The 12,876-nt window shown below is 42.2% G+C and overlaps 1 protein-coding gene across 1 annotated transcript in view; it reads left to right on the top strand.

Annotated features, from left to right (window-relative positions):
- The first annotated feature begins 5,526 nt into the window (after positions 1–5,526).
- Positions 5,527–12,876, top strand: part of LOC116050696 — a 30,468-nt gene continuing 23,118 nt past the window's right edge. Inside the window, exon 1 of the mRNA XM_031300933.2 lies at positions 5,527–5,646. The gene's annotated coding sequence lies outside the window, so the exon portion shown is untranslated. The remainder of the gene's footprint in view (positions 5,647–12,876) is intronic.

Raw genomic sequence — 12,876 nt, 5'->3', positions numbered from 1 at the left:
AACCACTTGCAATTACTCTGTTTATGTTTTATTTTTTGTTGTATGTATTGCAATTTTCAAATTTGATATCTTATTGTTATTTATGTCAAGCACAGTATCATAGGGGGCAACAAAGCGTTTCAGTGCACAATGTAGAGATATCTTCAGTATTTGACATATAAGACTGTACATGACAGAACGAAAATGAGTCTAGGCTGCACAGAATTTCACCTCTGACATCACAAGGAAAACATAGAGGTGGCTGAGCCCAAATTGTGATGGCTAGCACTTTTACACACGCTAACAGCGCAAACAATGGCAGCAGTGCTCCCACTGGCCAGCTAATCCCCGAAGCTCTGCACTGCGCACTACCTGGGCCGGGCTCCCATAGCAGAGTGGTGCTCATAAGGCGGTTACCAATAATAACGCCATCCCAGTCAGAATGGTTACCCTTGACCTCCATATGAGCACCCGTGTAGTGCTGGGGGAGTGGAAGAAACGGGGACCACTAACAGCGCTAAGAACAGCAACAGTGCTTACAGTGTCAATGCGGGATAGCTCACATGGCGGCATGTCGGGATGTCATTATCCGTACGGTAGTCTCGCATTGTCAGGCCTTCCTCCACAGTGCTGTGGAGGAGGGTTTGGCTAGTCCACACAGCATTCCGGGATGGGAGAAAAATATGCTCTGGTTTATTGGCTTTTCTTGAAACCAATCACAATAGTCTTGGGCGGCGCTAAGCGCCGGACAGAGCAACGGTGCCTCTGCATAATAGCCTCGGGAAGGAACTTGTTTTGGTGGAACATGTGTACGTTCAAAAGTTGTTTTAGTCGTGCACTAGAAAACTCAGATTGGACAGATAGTCTAGCTAGCTGTCTGGATTTACCCTGCAGAGATTTGAGGAGTAGTTAACTATAGTCGTCATAAATCGACCGGAGTTTAAAATGCCAACACAAACAAAGTGGAAGGTGATGGACATCTGGCCGAAATGAGGGACATCTGACGGAATTTCCGGCGGCACCTGAAGAATCCCGGAAATTAAACGTTGTTGCGCGGTAACTGCCCCAACCGGGACACTGGCGTCATCAACAGTAACACCGTATGAGTACTGCTCTTACACGGCAGCCAAGTCATCCCGGTGATTGTAAGCTACCACCCATTAACACTGTTAGAACACTGTCCGGTAGTGCACAGTGCAGAGCGGCGGGGATTAGGTAGCCAGCGGGACATGAACACAAAGGGAGGTAGAAACGGGGAGGGCCAACAGTTTCAAATGTAGAGACTAGCATACACTCACACAGATGGAGAATGACTTCATTCTCTATTCAGGATGCCATTACTCCACTATATCTAAACATAGCAAATATTTGTTTGCTGCTTTATCAATGTTCTGAATATCGAGTAAAGCCTCTAACCCTAACGCTAGCTAAAGCTGACGCCTCCCATATTATACCAAACTATAATTCATAAACTCGTAAACTCAGTTTACTGTACACTATATTACGTATAGATTGATAAATGCACTTTTGACACTTTTGATACAATGTGCTTTTGTGGTGCTGGATATTGTCGGCCAGCTACAGATTGGAAACTGCCATCAGTCCTTGTGTATTTCAACTCTAACACTATCTAATCATATTTGTATTTTTAGATAGTTTTTCATGTGTGTAAATCAATTGTTTGTGTGCAAAATCTAGCTTGCCTCAGATTACACCAAGTGTTTGGAATTGAATCTAATTAAATTGAGTAGTTTGCACTGAACTATATTAATCGCCACTCAATAGTAGTGTTGGTTGAAAGAAGAACCTTTAAAGGTGGAAATACATAATTCCCTTGAAATGGGCTGTCTTTTAGTAGTTAAGGTGTTTGAATTAAAGCCACCGTGACTTTCCAGCACCACTTTAGGAAAACTGTTTGCTCTGAGTTTTGTATTTAGTTGTAACTGTGCAAAAAGTGAATGGCATTTAGCAAAGGCTTTGATCTAGGCTTTTGTTGATGGTGCCACGCAATCCCAGACATACTTGACATTCAGCACAAAGCCAGTTACTCCCCTGGCCTTGAGGAATGCTGGCTGAGTGACAACAGCCTGAATATAGGCTAATAAAGAATGTGAGCATTGTTTTGATGGTCAGATCTTCTGCCACCATTGCATGCACCACAGACAGCTGTTGCCTGGAGGCTAAAGGCTTTGACGCATTTTTCTCCTGCACTGACACACAGGCTTTATTCATCAGACAATACGAGAGGGGACTTCTGGTGGGGATCTGGGAAGCATCTGAATCATTAAGCTGATGAGAAAGCTTGAAAAATGAGAGTTTTCCCTCAAAGTGTTTAGTGCTGAGAGGGTGTTATGTCTATACACACATGGCCTTAATTGGACAAACTCTCCAGTGGCGGTTCTAGGGGGGCAATGGTGGCCAGTGCCGCCAGAATATTAAGCCTCGACCCCCCTCTGGCCCCCACTAACTGTGGCAAATATATTCATACATTTTTAACCTTTATCCCCAAAGAGGCGATATTATTCATGTGCAGTGATAAATAAAATGTAGGTTAACACTGAATATTCATTCCTGTGTTTATGGTCATATGTGTATCGTAAGTCTTTTGTAGATCTAAAACCTATAGAGGGTTAGTGGTATGTAACACTTGTGCTTAATATATTTGGTAACCCTAAAGTCGCATGTGGCTCTAGCCTGGCCCCTACATTCGAAATGGCCAGTGAAACTATCCCACGCTGCAACAGCCAGGTGTCCTTTCAATGTGTCTTTTGACCTGTACCTGCTGTGTTCTAGTGTGAGTATGGACGGTGATCCTGTGCAACATGTTTCACATTTTGAGAGGAGAAGGAATCTATTATCATGTCTGGCATCAGAGACAGAGCAGCATGACAAGAGTCACGTGGCCACCTCTCTGGGTCAATCCCAGCAGAAACAAAACAGTTCAGAGCTTGCCATGATTTAACCTAACTATAAATCATTATAAATGCAGTATATTATATTGAAGCTAGTCTCGCATTGCAGGACATATCTCCACAGCGCTGTGAAGTAACGTCTGGCTGCACCAGGGATAGGAGAAAAAAAACGCTCTGTGTTGTTTGCATTTCTTTAAACCAATCACGTCTCGGGAAGCAACTTGTTTTTGTGGAACATTTTCCCCACGCACATACTTAAATACCAACGCCATGTTAAAATAATGATGTAATTTAATATGAAAATTAAAATATTAATTTGAAAATGTTAATGAAAACTCTATTCGCTGCATACATGGTTAAAAGTAATACGCTTTTACAAGTGTATTGCCATGTTTACTTTGTCAATAGCAATCCCGCCCATCGGTCCCGAAAGTCCCAGTTAGATAGTAAATGCCGTAAACATATTCTTTGTAAATCTTTACCATCATTCACCGAAAGAACCAAACAGGCCTGCCTTGTTGCACGATGCAAAATTTCTTTAAAAGTTGCCATTTTCAGCGTGTAGCTTGCTAGCTCGAAGGTTGTTGTTGTTTCCTGTGGCAAAGGGATTTTGAGAATGGCATCAAACAGAGAGTCACAACCCAGATGTCAGGCTTTATCCTGAAAATGTACTTCTGTTGATCCAAACTATATTGAAACTTAATAATAACTGAATATTATTCTATTTCAAATTGCCATTATGGAGCCAATTCACCCAGGTGGATTATTAGAGTTTCATCCTCAGCATTATATTATACATTATTTAAAGTGAAAAACAGACTGTTGCTGTCCTCTCCTATAAATATTTTATATAGTGATACATGTCATGTTTTTGAAAAGAAAAGGTTTCAGTGCATCTCTGGGTTGTGTTATACTCTCAAAACAACATTCTCATTGGTAAAATAAACATTCTCCAACTCTCTTGTTCAGGGTTGCAAAAGCATTCCTTGCACAGATTGAGAGATTGCCATTCCATTAAAGAGCTAGCACATATGTACACAATCATTCACAACTATGGGCAGTCAGTTTAACAGTTTTCAAGACACCTAACCTTGCCAGTCTTTGCACTATGATAGGAAACTCATGGAGACATGGGGAAAACATGCAAAGACAGAACCCCTTCAGCCAGCTAATGCTAACCACCAATCTGTCACCCTTAAAGTGTTGAAAATTACCCATTTTTGAAGAGTGACACTACTCAGAGCACAGTCACACTCTTGACAGCGAATGTGATGCATTGAGGCCAGCTGCTGCTTAAATCAATTTCACCCTGATGTCAGAAGGGGGAAAACCCTGTGTAATCCCCTCTGGTTGGTTCACACTGACACACATCCAGCAGTTGGCATTTTGAATGCACTTAATGCCTCCAGATCAATGGGGAAATGTCAAATATTCAACACCTAAAGCTGCCTCTCACAGATGTCAAATTACCAGCGCTCCAACTGTGGAGCTGACAAAAGACAGCTCGGGGAACTGACCATGTTGCGAAACATGAAGTGAGGTACATTATAGCCTTATAATGACTCATGCTTTGTTTAATGGAGGCTGATGCATCTTAAAGCCACTCTTGCATCATGTTCCAAAATGGAACGCTGTTTACATTTATCATCATCTGTGCTCAAGATGTGGTTAATCTAATTAGTAGGGAATGCATTTGACACCCTGCAAACACATATGGAGCATTATGAAAAACAAAAGGGAATCATATCTCTGCCCTTTCACAGGTTGCCTTGTGCACTGACCGAAGAGAACAAGCATTCAGGACAAAAAAAGAAGAAAGCAAAAAGAAAAAAAGAAAGCAGCCTGTGGTCATCGTCATGGTTTACACACCACAGCAAATATTTCTGCTGTCGGCTCATATGCAGAGCTTCAGTTCTTTGGATAAAAGTAAGCAGTAATTCTACCTCTAGAGACAAGGGACGGGAACACAGACGCCCAGACTTCCGGCGTGGCAGTGATTTCACCCATAAGGTTAGCCATGCCAAGCATATCAATGAAAGGAATCCAGTTTCTGGATGCTGCTGTCCCCAGAGGTAGGGATCATGTGGCGGATCCCAGCACACTGAATGATAAAGAGTCAAATATGAAAGTAGATTTACTGCCAGATGTTGGCAGAGCATGCTTCATTTCACTTGTAAAACAGAGAGGAAAGCAAAGTGAGCATGAATAATTCCAGGACATTCTTTCTGGGGAATTGTCTGAGTTGCTTTATGGAGAAAAATGTCAGCAGGAGTGGATGCAGAGGACACAGTTCTGAAAACCTGAGTGAAAATGAGTGTTAACAGAAACTTAATTAGAAAGGAAAAAAAAAATCTGTGACTTTTTCCTATCACATATTAAACATCACAGGCCATAAAGAAGAACATACAGTTCTTCAACCTGTTTTCTCCTTATGTCAGACGTCTATAGGGACAGTTTTGGCTAAAACTGTCAACATTTCCTTTTAACCACAAACATGTGTAATGATTGTGGTTGTAATGTAATGATTTCAGTTAATTAAATAGTGTAAAACTAAAGGCTAACTTATAGCCTTTCTGACAGTAATGTATCCATATATGACGCTAGATATCGTCTTAAATTTCGGATATCATAATATTGTAATATGACACAAGTGTTTGTCTTTTCCTGGTTTTAAAGGCTGCATTACATTACAGTAATTTAATTCTCTGAACTTACCAGACTGTTCTAACTGTTGTATTATTTGTCTTTACATGCTGTAATCACGATCTATATTTACGTTTGTTGTTATGTGGCGCCCACTAGTGGCTATAGCAATTATGACAGGAGCAAAGCAGGAAGTCAGATGACATGAAGTATAAGAGTTCCATGTAAGGAGGCAGGTTGAGGTGGTGGATAGGTCAAACAAACAGTACTTTCACCAAAAAGAAAAAATACTTTCTTTGCTAATTGTTGTAATTTTGTATTTCTTTGGATAGTTATTCATACGTTTTTACATTCATCTGTGTGGGAGTGACACATGTTTTTATTTGAAATTTACTTTGAAAGTTCCATCACTTCCTGACAGGCATAGCAACAGTAACTATGGAGGGTGGTTCTAAGAAAACCGTCAACAGAGCGTGACATCACTTCCTGTGGGGCAGTTGTCCCTTTATCTAACTCCTCATTTCCACCGGTTGCGGAACGGCTACGGAACGTCTCCGCTGCAGAATGGCTCCGTGCTCTGCTGTCCGTCAATACCCACCAGGTCCGGATTTGTTGCGGTACAGCTGCGGCCATGACTGACAGCTGAAGTCACGAGGACCCACTAGATTTCGCGAATTCAGGTAGAATAGAACCACAAAACCAACAACAGTTTGTTTCTATCCAGAGGAGTAGAGGGGAAACAACTCTGTGCTGTGTTTTCAAGGTGTAGTGCAGGGAAATATTATCCGCCGTGAGCATGGTGTATTTTATTTTGAAAATTAACCGAATGTTTTATTTTGTTTCTGTGCTCGACTTCCTGTCCCGCACAATCTGAATTGTGCTGAATTGCTGTGGAGCTCTCCGGCGTCCGGCAAAAATAGAAGCTCTGCGTATCTACTCCGGAGGGCTGCGGACCGCTCACTCTAGTTATTCCCCTCTTTCAGTAATGTAAGCGTTATCTGGCGATTGTTACGCATCTTCAACAGCAAGAAGGCTCTCTGGAAGTGACGTTGAAAATTACAGCTTAGTGCGTCCGAAAAGATATACAAACTGTTTATTTACACAAATGTATGTTGATTGATAATTTACATGTTGAGTCTGTAGTGCAGAGTTTGCGATTTCGGACGTGACCTGTGTTTCGTAGATACATCTGTCTGCAGTATTTCTTTTAGTTACAAAACTAAAGAACATGGATATGGTGTGCGCCATAGATACGTTGGAGGAAGGAAAGGCAGAATCACAGGAACTCAAAGTAGACAAATAGGCCTATGATAATCTCACCGAAGACCAACCGACCATTGCTGATTGGAATGTAAGACTAGCGCACCAAACCTAGGTTGAAAACCTAAAAAGAATCCTTATGGATGAAAGGTATGAGATATCTCATTTGAAAAAAGAGTTTCAACGTCTGAAAAAAAATCAATGGGGATGTATCTGATGAGAACTATCTTTTTCAAAAAGAGGTTCACAGCCTGAGAAAAGTCATTAAGGGTACACGTTAGGAGCTCTGTTATCAGATCTCATGGAGCTCCGTAGAATCTTTTACACAACCATTGAGCATATGTGCAATCAAAATGCTGTCCTCAAAGCAGAAAAGGAGGATCTAAGAGCACCTTACGGAAATTATTGAGAATAAAAGTAAAACAGAAAACAAGGATCTGAATGAGCACAGAACACAGAAAATTACCTGCTCCAGATGAATTGCCTAGAAAATGAGAACAGTAGAGAAAGGCAGAAAGATCTTCCCCCGCAGGCAGGAGAAATCCTCCCGAAAAAGCGTTCGGTTTTTAAGAGACTTAAGGGTTTCGAGAACAAGCAGGGTGAGCCAGATGATGAGTCGTCGAATAGCACTGAGATTGAACCACAGTCAGGTTGTTCCGACATGGACGTTACCATGAAGGAAACCCAAGAAAATTACGTAAATTTAAAAATCAAAGTCTTCAAGGAGAACACTAGAGAAAGAGAGACAGACCTTGCAACACAGGCAAAGGTCTGCTCTAGACAAATCCTCAAAATAACTGTTTGGTTTTGAAGAAAATTAAGGGTTTCTACACACATGGACATGGAGTCCTGCACTAAAAACATTAATAAGATGCAGGGGGAGTCAGATAAATTAAACTCCCACGGATCGAAAAATGTCTCCAAAAGCAAACGAACGGGTCTCACAGTAAAGTCATCATGCAGGAGGAGTCAGATGATGACTCAGAAATCAAAGGCGATTCCGACAGGAAAGACATTGAAAACAAGCCAGGTGAGTCAGATGATGAGTTGTCGACTACCAGTGACAATGAGCCCCAGCCAGACAGCTCTCATAAGAGTGATAAGTCAAACAGTAATGTCGTCATCAATAGATTAGAAAATTACTCAGAAAACAGTAGTCTCAACTGCCGCAAACGGAGACCTTTGGCAACACCGACACTGACGCCAATATTTCTCCTCCTAATTGGGTCTTATCGGTCACAACGTCTCGTTCTCTGAAACTAAGGCCACGTCCACACGTACCAAAACAATCTTTTTTCCCCCCGTCTTCCCTGGCATCGTTCCAAGAAAATTAGCATCCAAACAGATCCATTTGTAAAAGACTCAACACGCTACTTCATATTCCACGCCTATAGGTGGCGCTGTTTCTGCTACAGAAATTCACCAAAAACGGAGAAGAAGAGGTGCATAAAGCTTGCGCACTGTATACAAAAAGACAGTAGAAGAAGAAACCAAACACAAGCTAGCTAGCTATATGCTACAGTGCCGTGTCGTCGTGGGCATTAGGACGGATGCATGTGTATGTATGTGTTGTTGTTATTATGAGACATCGTTGCGGGGTAATAGGTCGAAGGCAAGAGGTCGAGGGGTCTGGCGATGACATAATCAATACACAAGTATGCGACTTTGCCCTCAGAGCTCCATCGTGTCAGCGGCAGTTGGTAGATGTGTTTAGCCGCCAATAGGTGACTGCGAGCCGGCTACAGGCACCGCTAGATCACGGTCCTTTCAGAGGCTATGGTTGTTCAGTTTAGCCAGAAAAAGTGAGCGTCATGCGGCGATGACAGTTAAGTGTAGGCACCAAAACAACTTGGTTAGGAAAAAGATTGTGGTTTGGATTAAAACACTCCCAAGGAACGAGCGTTTCCTGGTTAAAAGTATTTTGTTTTCGCCGGGAAGTGAACTCTGCTCCCCAACTTGAAAAAGCCGTGTTTTATGTTGACACCTCGTTGTGCTATTTCATTGTGAGATTATTTTCCATAAAATATTTAAGTTCATAAATAAGGGTTTTGGCATGCCTGACAGAGTGGCACTGTCCATGGAAGGGGGTTTTAATTTAAAGTTTTGTTGTGCATGATCAAAAACCAGATACAGAGCACTGACCAGGGTGAATGCCAAATCTACATAATACTACTTACATTATGTATGTATATATGTATCTATACTGTATTTTTCTATCCTGTTTTTTAATTTTTATTTGTACTACCAGAACCATCTGTAACACCATAAACACACACAGCCTGTAGCCTACAATTTAATACTGCAGTTTGGGACAATTACAAAGCAGCAGCCTACAATGTGAGAAGAGCGGTAAAGGAGGAAAAAAGGGAATTCAGAAAGAAAGTTGAACTGCAATTCCAGAAGGGCAAACTGGGTGGGTGCTCACACCTATCTCCTTTTCTGAGCATGACATCAGAAGGGCTTTCAAGCATGTGAACACCAAGAAAGCAGCAGGACCTGACGGTATCAGTGGGCAGATCCCCAAACAGTGTTCTGACCAACTAGCACTGGTATTCAAAATGATATTCATTGCCACAGTGGATCTATTACAGTTTGCCTACCATCCCAAAATTCTGTCTATTTTAGTACTTTTTCCGCCTCTGCTGATGGGGAACATTACTGCATGTACGGAAACAGCACTGAACAGGACAGCAAGGCCCTGCAAAGAGTGGTTCGATCGGCTAAACATACAATATGCAGTGCCCTACCCTGCCTAAAGGATATTTACACAACAGCCTTTTTTACCGTCCTTTTCTCTCTGTCGAGGTCGGGAAGAAGGTACGGGATACACCAGGCCAGCCCCTACAGCTACAGGAGGATGCCGAAACAAAACCTCCAACAGAACAACACAAAGGATGTGTGGAGTGGCATGACGAGCATCACTGGCTACAAGGCAGACTGGTAAACAGACAACAAGGGGGGACCTGGACTGGGCCAACGCTTTCAATCTGTTCTTCAATAGATTTGACGAAGGGGCACCTGTTCACCTCTTCCACCATTTTCCTGCTTCAACCTTCCTATCCTACTGCTTCCTCCCCCTCCTCACCACCTGTTCTCCTACCATGCCTGTTCTCTTGTGGATAACAGTTATTACAACTGACTCATGGGACATAATGTGCAATCTCACGGACATAATAATGACATTCTGAATTAACCATGCACACTTTAACTTTCAGTTAAACGAGCTGAGATCTTCATCTGACAAGAACAGCCAACAGTAATCAATAACCAATCAATAACCAATATCTGATCAGCTTGATCACACACACACACACACACACACACACACACACACACACACACACACACACACACACACACACACACACACACACACACAGAGAGGTTGGGTTGGGTTACAGGGATAGGAATCCAGACCACAGATTTGATATTGTACATACATAACCTAACCCAACCAACCTTAACTGATCCTCTCTTATTTATATTTTATGATCCATACAGTTTTTTGGCATCGTATATATATTTTGGATAGGCACCTTATTGTTATTTTATATTTGTACTCTTGTACTGCAACTGCTGCAGAGCAATTACCCTTTGAGATAAATAGAGTTATATCTTTATCTTTCTCCATGTTGTAACTCTACTAATGCTACTTCTTTTTACTCTGTGAAAACCTTTTGTGTGTCTGTCTGTCCTGGAAGAGAGTTCCCTTGTCTCCATTTTTGTTTAAGTTTGTCTTTATACATTTCGGGGGTCTAGATGGAGAGCCCTCTGAGACAAAATTGTGATTTTGAAATGACTGAAATGAAATGATTTGACTCTGAAATGGCAGCTTGTCAGGAGCTCAGAACAATAGCCTTTGTACAATACAATGCATTTTTTGATCCAAAGGTGTTTCAAAGGGATTTAAAAATGTACTGATGCTGGATTCAACCATAAAAAGCAAAATCATAAAAATGGCATAACTGGAGATACAGGCTGGGGCGTAGCACAACATTCTGGACCCTGTACATTGTCTATGGAACCATCCACACATCCACATCTAATTATTCTAGTATCTGTGTGGGCCCTCTTCACATAAGGGCCCTACTCAGTCCCTTTTCCCCTTAGTCCGAGGCCCCTGGATAGACATGTGCAACAAAGATGTCTCATTATATTGGATATGCCAACTAAGAAATTTCTCAAAAGTGTCACATTGCCTGTACTGGTTGTTGTAGTTTTTTTTTTATTTTTATTTTTTTAACAAAGGACATCTGGAATACTGAACCGTGTTAAGATGGTTTTAATGAGAACCCTGACCCCTTCCTACTCTTTTTGCACATCGTGTCGCATCTGCTATGGACACCAATATACGTACACCGCCAAGTTATCATTATGACTGGGAAAATCAAGGTCCAAAAATGTCTATATATATATATATATATATATATATTTATCAATTATTGATACAGCACAGGGAAGGGGACTCGAGTTTGAGACTTGAGTCGCACTTAAGTCGCACACACAGTGACTTGAGACTTGACTTGAGACTTGTCCGCAAAAGACTTCAGACTCGACTCGGACTCGAGGTGCGGGACTCGTGAGCAATCTTTATTTTTAAAAAACGTCTGTGGAGCTGAATGTTATAGAATGTTACTGCTAATTTCCACCGGTTGCGGAACATCTTCGGATCCGCTCCAGAACGACGGCGGAGTCATTAGATTTCCTACTCCGTCCCAGCTTCGGCGATCCGCAGCCCTCTGGAGCAGATACGCAGAGCTTCTATTTTTGCCGGACGCTGGAGAACTCCGCAGCAATTCAGCACAGGGCAGATAGTGCGGGACAGGAAGTCGAGCACAGAAGCAAAATAAAACATTCGGTTAATTTTCAAAATAAAATACACCGTGCTCACGGGGGATCATATTTCCCTGCACTACACCTTGAAAACGTCATAATGGGCGGAGACAGGCCTGAAGTCGCAATGGAAACAAACTATTGTTGGTTTCGTGGTTCTGTTTATAGAAACTACATCCTGTTATATCGCACGATCATACGTGAATTTGCGAGATCTCGTGGGTCCTAGTGACTTCAGCTGTCAGTCATGGCCGCAGCCGTTCCGCAACAAATACGGACCTGGTGGGTATTGAAGGACGGCGGAGCACGGAGCCGACATGCAGCGGAGCCGACACGCAGCGGAGCCGACACGCAGCGGAGCCGATCCGCAGCTGTTCCGCAGTTGGTGGAAACCCGCCGTAACTCCCACTGTCGTTCGCTATATGTGATGAAAAGATGAATGAGCATTTGTTTGGCGAACTTGTGGTCGTAGATTAGGTCGCAGGTGATACAACACTCATTATAACCATGAGAGACTCAAGACTTTTCTTGGACTGTAACTCACAGCCTTGAGACTTGACTTGGACTCTAGCTCAGAGACTCGAGACTTGACTTGGACTGTACTTGAGACTTGACTTGGAGTCTAGCTCAGAGACTCGAGACTTGACTTGGACTGTAGCTCACAGCCTTGAGACTTGACTTGGACTCTAGCTCAGAGACATGTGAACATCTCTGATACAGCACTGTTGCAAGAGCATTGTATTATAAGTAAAACAACACTGATCAATAAATCAACTGTAAACTAAAACAGATTTTTTTTTATTGTTTTCTAAGTAATTTCTTTCTGCAGTGAACTGTTTGTTTATTTTGTGATGTGAACCTTTTCTTCACATGGTGTTGAAATCCAAGTTTGATTGCTCTACCTAGTGCGTCAAGAGACACAACACACACACACACACACACACACACACACACACACACACACACACACATGCTGTGCTTGTCTAGAGAACTTCAGACTGGATTAGTTTGCAGTAATGACTATCCATATCTGATAAGTCAAAATGCTGCATTAATAACCCTGCACAAGTCAACAAAGCCAAATGCAAGATGATATCAGTCAACAGCCCTTTTTTACTAGAAATGCCCTCAGCCCAGCCAACTGCCAAGGCTTTTGATCAGCTGACTTACAAATTAAAGCAACTAAACTTGTGTTTCTTGTGAGTGTGAAAAGGACACGAGACACCTCATACATTAACGTGTCATTGAA

The sequence above is a fragment of the Sander lucioperca genome, chromosome 2, assembly GCF_008315115.2.
Source record: "Sander lucioperca isolate FBNREF2018 chromosome 2, SLUC_FBN_1.2, whole genome shotgun sequence".
NCBI lineage: Eukaryota > Metazoa > Chordata > Actinopteri > Perciformes > Percidae > Sander > Sander lucioperca.
This window is presented reverse-complemented; position numbering and strand designations above follow the sequence as displayed.